The 8,839-nt window shown below is 42.5% G+C and overlaps 1 protein-coding gene across 6 annotated transcripts in view; it reads left to right on the top strand.

The window, feature by feature from the left end:
- The first annotated feature begins 2,971 nt into the window (after positions 1–2,971).
- LOC137357252 (rho-related BTB domain-containing protein 2-like) overlaps positions 2,972–8,839 on the top strand; it is a 68,965-nt gene continuing 63,097 nt past the window's right edge. For all 6 annotated transcript variants that reach the window (XR_010971158.1, XM_068023447.1, XM_068023446.1 and 3 more), the window contains exon 1: positions 2,972–3,325. The gene's annotated coding sequence lies outside the window, so the exon portion shown is untranslated. The remainder of the gene's footprint in view (positions 3,326–8,839) is intronic.

Below are 8,839 nucleotides of genomic sequence, written 5' to 3'. Positions count from 1 at the left end.
CTGCCAAATGGGTTGGAAACTTACATGAGACTTTTCATAGAATTAACACTCAAGTAACTTTTAAAAGCTAGCAGCCAAAATGGCCACTGCAATTTATATTTGAAACACCAGGAGATTGGACTGGAGACAAAGAGTCTAATAAGACACCCAGCCAGAACAGTGCTTTGGGTAACTGAGTCGATGTGCCAGATGATCCTTGCTAGCGAGCCATTCAAAGTCAACCTGAGGCATTGAAGTGGAGACGTCCCTCTGGTGGGGGGTAAACCCTTGGATTTTGGGTTTTAGATTTTGGGCCTCAGTAAAAACAAAGAGGATTGATAGAACCATGTGAATGCTTGCTCATCTCTGAAGAAACTGGAAGTTTTGTCACACAGACAGCAGACAGGCAGTAACTGAGTGCACAGCAGCCAAGTAGGCAGCAGCTCCCCTGTGTGTGTTTCTCTCTCCACTCCCCCCGCCACCAGAAAATATCAAGGAAAGACCCGGCCACGAATGGGGAACCCTCCAAGCCTACAGACAGCTACAGCCAGCAACCAGGGGAAGAGAATCAATACCAATTCTGTCTTCAGGAAAACTCTGAGCAAAGCAAGCCAACCAAAGTGCACTTTGACCAGCGAGGACTTCAAAAATACAGCTTCAGCCGAGGACTACTGGATTTACAGACTGTATTTAAGTTTCATTTATTCTGGACTTTAATCCAACGATCAAATCTGTTTCCTTTTGTAACCTACTTGTGTGTGTGATTCTCATGTGAATGTGTGTGTGAATGTGTAGCATATTTTTAGAGTGTTAAGTCTAATAAACTTACCTCTTTCTTGTTTAAACTCATGAAAACCTGTCCGATTGCTTCTTTTGCAATCACATTAGAGGAAAAAGGTAAAACACTCACTGAACTGGTATGTACACCCACTGTTTTGAAAAGAAATAAACCCTGTTGCGGTCAAACAAGAGGAAGGGCAAAAGGGAAGCCTGAGACCCCCTCCTCACCTGGCCGTAACAGAAATTACAACAGTGACTACACTTCAAAATCTACGACATTGGCTGGAAAGCGATTTGGGACATTCTGAGGTTGTGAAAGGTGCTGTATGAATGCAAGTTTTTTTTTAAAAAGGAGATAGAGGAATCTTTGAAACAGTCAGCACAGTGGCGCAGTGGTTAGCACCGCAGCCTCACAGCTCCAGCGACCCGGGTTCAATTCTGGGTACTGCCTGTGTGGAGTTTGCAAGTTCTCCCTGTGTCTGCGTGGGTTTCCTCCGGGTGCTCTGGTTTCCTCCCACATGTCAAAGACTTGCAGGTTGCTAGGTAAATTGGCCATTATAAATTGCCCCTAGTATTGGTAGGTGGTAGAGAAATATAGGGACAGGTGGGGATGTGGTAGGAATATAGGATTCGTGTAAATGGGTGGTTGATGGTCGGCACAGACTGGGTGGGCCGAAGGGCCTGTTTCAGGGCTGTATCACGAAGATAACTAAGAGTCCATTAAGCTAGATTTATATTATTGTCATGCTTGTTTCCAAATTCCTCAATGACTTTTCCCTTTCTTATCTCTGTGACCTCCTCCATCCTGAAAACCCTCCGAGAATTCTGCAGTCCAACAACACCAGCCTCTTCCACATCCCCGATTTCCATCGCTCCACCATTGGTTGCAGTCTCATCAGCTGCTTGGACCCGAAGTTCTAAAATTCCCATGCTAAACCTCTCAGCCTCTCTCTCCTCCTTTAAGACGCTTCTGAAAACCTATCTCTTTGACCAAGCATTTGATTACTTGTCCGAATATCTCCCTTATGGCTTGGTGGCAAATGATAGCGTTCCCATTTTTACTCCATTAAAGGCACTATTATAATATATGCAAGTTATTGTGATTGCACTTCATGCAAATTCATAGCAGTGTGAGACATTCTTCGATCAGGACCTGCAGAACTGCACTGGCAACTTTTCAGTGATGTAGTCATATTAGTTTAACCACCTGGTTATGTCATTGAGTTGCATGAGATGCTGTTTCACTTTTCAGCATTAGCTTTCACAATAGAGTTTCGAAATATTTGAAAGGCTTTTTTCTAATGTATTTAACCTCCAATCAAAGGAATTAGAGTTTCAAATACACAGACAATTGCTTCACCAATCACACTCTTGCACATTCTCCTGTGTTCTCGAAATATGAAATGTGCTGCTCACTTTCTCACGATGACAGGTCATTGTTAAATATCCCGGAAATCGCAATTGTCCCGACGAGTGCAAGACGAAAGCTTCGATAAAATGTCGCTGTTTTCAGCAATGCTCCAGTTGTGTCCGACCAAAAGACTATCCCGTAAAATGGTCATGCAAGTTATTCAAAGGGATGTTGGTTTGGAACCAGACGTCTTCAAGTAAAATGAGACGGGAGGGGGGAAAGGACTCCAAATGGGTCAAAGCAGATTTATTTTAGGAATCCTTTGAACAACATCCCTGACATCGCAAAATCACACAATTGTCACTTCACTTTCGGGAATTCCATAAAATATTTTGGCGATATCCTTGCAGCGCGACTTTCCATTGACCATTCCAAAGAGAGAAGACGGAAGCTAATGTTAAAAAAAATACTGAGGTCGCTGGCCTCACATTGTCTCTTTTTGAGAACTGTACGGGGACAATTGAACAAAACATTCAGTGTCTGAGTTGATTCCGCCTGCTCTGAAAGGTCTGTGTTTCAACACTTTTCTCTTTTGGACTTGTTCCTTGGACAAGGCGTTTTTTTTTTCAGGTTATTTTGGGGGAGGCGGGGGTCCTGCCCTTCCGGTGCTGACGAACGTCAAATGATAGACGTGGACGTGAACCAATCGGCAGTGTGGTTGGGGAGAAAAGCCATTGTGACGAAGTGCAGGTAGGGTGGTGAGTGAGCCAATGGAAACGGCCCGAGGAGGCGGGCTCAGTTCCTTGCAGCGTCTTGCACTCTGTTCGCTGCAGAGTCCTTTTATTTTTATGAATGAAGCAAGAGCTGCAGTGTTAGCCGAATTAGCGGGTGGTTTCAATGAAAAATGATCTTATTTAATCTATTTGCAGCCATTATCTCCACTTGATTTAATACCTTTTATTCGATATTTATCCGCAGGGTTCTTTATTTCTGCGGAAACATGATTTCTTCAATGAATTTGATTTGTTGCGCGATCGTTTTTATGTTTTGTTTTACAGCGTGAAGTCATTCATTTTGTACAATGTCGAGTTATTTGTTTTTAATTGATACACTCTTCAAATGGATACTATGACCAATATACCCGCCATTCACTGAAGAAGGAGGAGGCGAAAAGAATCCACTTCCTTATTGAAGGAAGATTTACCATCTAAAACGGTGCGTTTTGAATTTCATTCTTTTTTCCTGCTGTCTGCCTGTATGTATGTGTGTGTATATATATATATATAATTCTCTTTGTTTCGATATTCGGAAAGGTACATTTTCTTTCTCTGTCAAGAGGCTGTCCGGGCACATCAGTGGCCAAATTGAGCAGGTTGTCCTGGTAACAGGAATAGGGATAAGGATTCTGCCATAAGTACAAACCAGAATATCTCTGTGCACAGAGGTTGAGGGCTGGGTAGATCTCTTTGGAACTGGGCGATGGATCGAGGCTCCCCGCGCAGCACTGCATGCATGTGACGCTGTTCCTGCTTTCCTGCCCTGGCCGAATATCTCCTGTTTGAGTTTGAAATATTCGAGACCGGCAAGAGACTTGTGTCGTATTACGGGAGGGAATTAATAATTCGCTTCTTCCGAAAAGAGGTTAAAACCTTCACATTCGCTACTTCTTGTTCCCCAACTGTTGCCGAATATCTCTTGCAGGTGTCTAACTCTTGCAGACCACCACTTTGTCCAGTTTCATGGGAGGGATTAATAACGCAACTCTTCAGAAGTAGTTTTAAATCTTGCTTTTTGTGTCTGTGTGGGTAAGGAAAGAATGACGATTGTGAATTATGGACTTGAGAGATCATATCTCCATATCTCACCATGTGATAAATTAGTACAATCACACGTTATTGGAATATTGGATTAGAGCAAACAAGGTTGAAATAGACTGCAATTGAATTTTGATCCCATACTTAGCAGTGCACTTGTGTCTCAGCCTTAATTTCAATTTAAATCCATACAAATAAGATACTAAACTTCAGAAACTATGCGAGTAAATATTTCCATTGTAAAACCACGCGTCCCAGACCAAAAAAAAACAAAACAGTTGACGTAACTCAGTTCCTTTATTACTGTTTGCATATTTCAAACGCCAGTCAGAGCAGTTTTAGCAAATGACTCAACACGGAATGATTCACATGCTGGAACATAAAGCATCCATTGTAAAAATGTAGCAAATCAGTAATCCTTAAAGATTCAGCTTTGGACAAAAATTCGAAAGCATTGTAATCGAGTGACACCGATTTGACTTGTATTTGAGACGTAGAGTGATCAGGGATATATCAGCCGCAATGGAATTGAATAAGCTGGAGGGAGTGAATTGCCGACTCCTGTTCCTGTGTCCCTGCAATACTACTGTCCAAGATGCAAGTTTTAATCTGACAGTGGGCCTTTTCTTACCGCACCACCAAATTTCTTGAAAGCGTTCACTCCCTTATTATCAGTCCGACTAGTCAGTATTGTCTGGCTCAAGTGGCCTCTGTGTGTGTATGTGTCTGAGGCTCAATATTTGACTATCAAGAGGCGAACAAACTACGGAGAGTGTCACAGATGAGCCCAGTCGTGTTATTCCACGGGATCCACATGCACAGTTTTGCTCAGCAATCTCTTTTATTTGTTCTTAGGGTGTGGGTGACATTGGTAAGGCAGTATTGATGACCCAACCCTGAGAGTTTTAAGAGGCAACTGCTTTGCATGGGACTGGAATAACATGCAAGTCTGGGTGGCAGGATCTCTTCCCTGAAGGGTATCCTGCAATATAATTTCTCGCTGTGATTTTATTGAGCTATGAAGTAGAAATTTTTGCGAAGTAGGCTTTATTGGGATGGATTAAGGGAAAATATGCAATGTGACTTAGTCAGCAATCTTAAGATTAAGGAAATGAAAGAAGTTGGATTTGTACAGCACCATTCATGACCAAAGCACTTGAAAGCCAGTGAAGTCTTTTTGAAGTGCGGTTACTGTTGAAATATCGGGAAATTTGGCAGCCAACTTGGGCACTGCCACAAAATCCCACTAAAAGCAATGGGGTACAGGACCAGGTAATCTGTTTTGTTGATGCTGAAGGGATAATAATTGGGCAGGACACCAGGAGACACTCCCCTGCTCAGGTAGCTGTGGTCCTGTTAGTGTCCACCACATATTTCTCAGTCTTTGGAACAAGGACATGAGATAATAATGAAAAACTCATCTGAATTATAACAAAACACAAACTTTTGTTTGAATCGTTAATTTCAGGCAGTTAACACACAACCCAGCAGAGGGTATAGCCAGGCAGGCTAGGAAACTCCCAAGTTCGATACTTGGCCTGTTGTATTTGTAATTTTCCAGAATACTCCTGGAGGCAAGTTTGAATAAACGTGAAGTTATTTGAGGCTGAATATGATATACCTGCTTGGATTAGATCAAAGCTGAAAGAAGCTATTTTGGAACTCTGTATCGAAAGGAATGAGTTATCTTCTGTACAGCCAGATGAATTGCATAGTAATTTCAAACTGAGGACTTCAGTGCTTACAGTTTCGGGATCATTTTCACTTAACACCTGGCTGGTCTCCTGCATTCTTCTCTGAGGTCATCCAAAACTCTGCTGCCCATGTCCTAGTTTGCACCAAGTCCTATTCACCTATCACCCCTGTGCTCACTGACCTACATTGGCTCCCAGTCAAGTGACATCCTGATTTTAAAATTCTCCTCCTTGTTTCCAAATACCTCTGTGTCCTTGCCTCTCCCTATCTCTGTAATGACCTCCAGCCCCGCAACTCTCTGAGATATCTGCACTCCTCTAAATCTGGCCTCTTCATCATCCCTGATTTTTAATCACTCCACCACAGTTGGCTATGTCTTGAGCTCCCTGGGCCTTAAGTTATGAAATTCCCTCCCTAAACCTCTCCGCCTCTCAACCTGGCTTTCCTCCTTTAAGATGCTCCTTAAAACCTAACTCTTTGACGAAGCTTTTTGTCATCTCACCTAGTGTCTCCTTTTGGGGCTCGTGTCAAATTTGTATGATAACACTGTTTTGAGACGTTTTATGATGTTAAATGTCAACATAAGTTCTTGTTGCGAACTCCCCAGATGAGAAACTCATGGGATTGGGAGGAGCACTAGTTTTACACCTTGCCCAATATTGCTGTCCAATGGCTTGGGATTCCTGACGGACAAATCAGGTTAAAACTGCTCGGGGAGTATGTCAATTACTTTCAGGAAAATTGCTTCTCCACACTATCATAATTCAAGGCTTTCAATCATGAAAATATCTTGCAACTGAGAAAAAGATCCTATTTTTGCCATCAAATCTGTTAACATTTCTCTCATGAGAAAAACAACTCCTTTGTAATTCACAGTTTATGTCATGTAAAATTCCTGGATTGTGGTCCAAGAGCACAGGTGAATTATTCGCAGCTCTTTGCAGATGTTATGCAACAGCTGGCTCGTGGACACTGACTGAAACTGCTCCCAATAGATAGGAATCTTTGATTTTTCGGCTGTAATATATTTGCCGTCACCTGGCATGCCACTTGATAATGGAATGGCACATTAGACCAAAAATAATTTCACAGCCAGTGTCACCTTCCTCCATCAGATGTTCTGTGATAAATCAGATACTTAAATCAAAATTTGAATTAGAGAACAAATGTGCCAAAGAAAATATTGTTTGGGGCTGATGGCATGACCTGAAAACTTAATGACATCACTTTTGAAGTCAGCTCTTTTATCAGAGTGTGTCACGTGTTATTTTTCCAAATACTGTCGTACATAAATTCACCTTGCTATTTATTGGAGTTTTATTCAGCAACATATATCAATTTATCGAAAGAGAAACATAACCTTGCAATCATATAGTGCCTTACACGAGCACGAGACCTCCCAAAGCGCTTTTGAAAGTAGGAAATACAGCAGCCACTTTGCGCACAGAAAGCTCCCAAAACAGCAATGAGATATTGACCAGACAATCTGTTTCTGTGATATTGATTGAAGGATAATTAATGACTACGACACCAGGGATAACTCCCTTGATCTTCTTCAAAATAATGCTATGGTACCTTTTATATACATCTGAGAGGGCAGACTGGACCTCAATTTAATATCTGATCCTAATGATAGCACCTCCACCAGTGCAGCACTCACGCAGTGTTGCACTGGAGTGTCAGCTTTGATCTTTCTGCTTTTGTCCTTGAGTGAGACTTGAACCCACAACCTTCTGAGAGTGAGAGTGCTACAAACTGAACCTCTGATTTGTGACGTTATACAGAATCAGCACTTGTGTTGAAGACTGGGACAGAAATCAAAGTAGTGTCCGGTCAACTTTTGTGTAGTTTTCAAGTCCATTGTGACTGATGTCAAGCTACTTGTTGCCACTTCAATGACCAAGTCTTGGTCTTTTGAACTTACCGTGTGGGATTTGAAACATTTGGGTAGAAATGCAAAAGAGATGAAGTCAGGGACTGACAGCTGGGATTGTTGATTGGCACCACAGGGTGCTACTTCTACGCCCACAGACATGAAACTGTCATATACTTAGCTTCTGTACTCCCATTCTGGAAACGTTAAGTACTTCTCCTAAAACCACCTCATCCTGCTGTATTTTTGCTGCAGCTTGGAGAGACATTAATGAACAAACTGCCCAACTTACTGTTACATGTAACCCCATTATGCAGCCAACATCCTAACAAATTACAAACGTAGAAATCTATGACCAACGATTGGTCAAGAAAAGACCCTCTGGTCCGTTCAGCCTGCTGCACCCATCTTTTATGCCTTGTGCATCACAATATATACCCCACATCCCACTGAATCTCCCACTATCAACATCCTCGGGGTTACCATTGACCAGAAACTGAACTGGAGTAGCCATATAAATACCATGATGACAAGAGCAGGTCAGAGACTAGGAATCCTGCGGTGAGTAACTCACCTCCTGATTTCCCAAAGCCTGTCCACCATCTACAAGGCACAAGTCAGGAGTGTGATGGAATACTCTCCACTTGCCTGGATGGGTGCAGCTCCAACAACACTCAAGAAGCTCGACACCATCCAGGACCAAGTAACACACTTGATTGGCACACCATCCACACACATTCATTCCCTCCACCGCCGACGTACAATGGCAGCAGTGTGCACCATCTACCAGATGCAATGCACCAAGGCTCCTTAGACAACACCTTCCAAACCCACGACCTCTACCACCTATAAGGAAAAGGGCAGCAGATGCATGGGAACACCATCACCTGCAAGTTCCCCTCCAAGCCACACACCATCTTGACTTGGAACTATATTGCCGTTCCTTCACTGTTGCTGGGTCAAAATCTGGAACTCCCTTCCTAACAGCACTGTGGGTGTACCTACCCCACATGGACTGCAGCAGTTCAAGAAGTCAGCTCACCACCACCTTATCAAGGGCAATTAGGGGATGGGCAATAAATGCTGGCCTAGCCAGTGACGCCCACATCCCATTCGCGAATAAAAAAAAATTCGTCTCCTGAAAATAAAAGTAAATAAATGAAGCATGTACACGGAGGGAGCAGGAATCAGTATCAAGCCTTGCAGGTTTGATTATCTTCAAAAATATGAAACAGGCTTTCATGTTCAAAGTACAATATCATCTCATATTATTCATTATTATCTGGATCAATTCAAAGAAAGTCACTCTTTCTGAATATCTATCTTCATTCAATTATTCAATAGAAG

The sequence above is a fragment of the Heterodontus francisci genome, chromosome 47, assembly GCF_036365525.1.
Source record: "Heterodontus francisci isolate sHetFra1 chromosome 47, sHetFra1.hap1, whole genome shotgun sequence".
NCBI lineage: Eukaryota > Metazoa > Chordata > Chondrichthyes > Heterodontiformes > Heterodontidae > Heterodontus > Heterodontus francisci.
The sequence above is the reverse complement of the archived record's forward strand: the minus strand, read 5'-3'. Positions and strand labels throughout refer to the sequence as shown.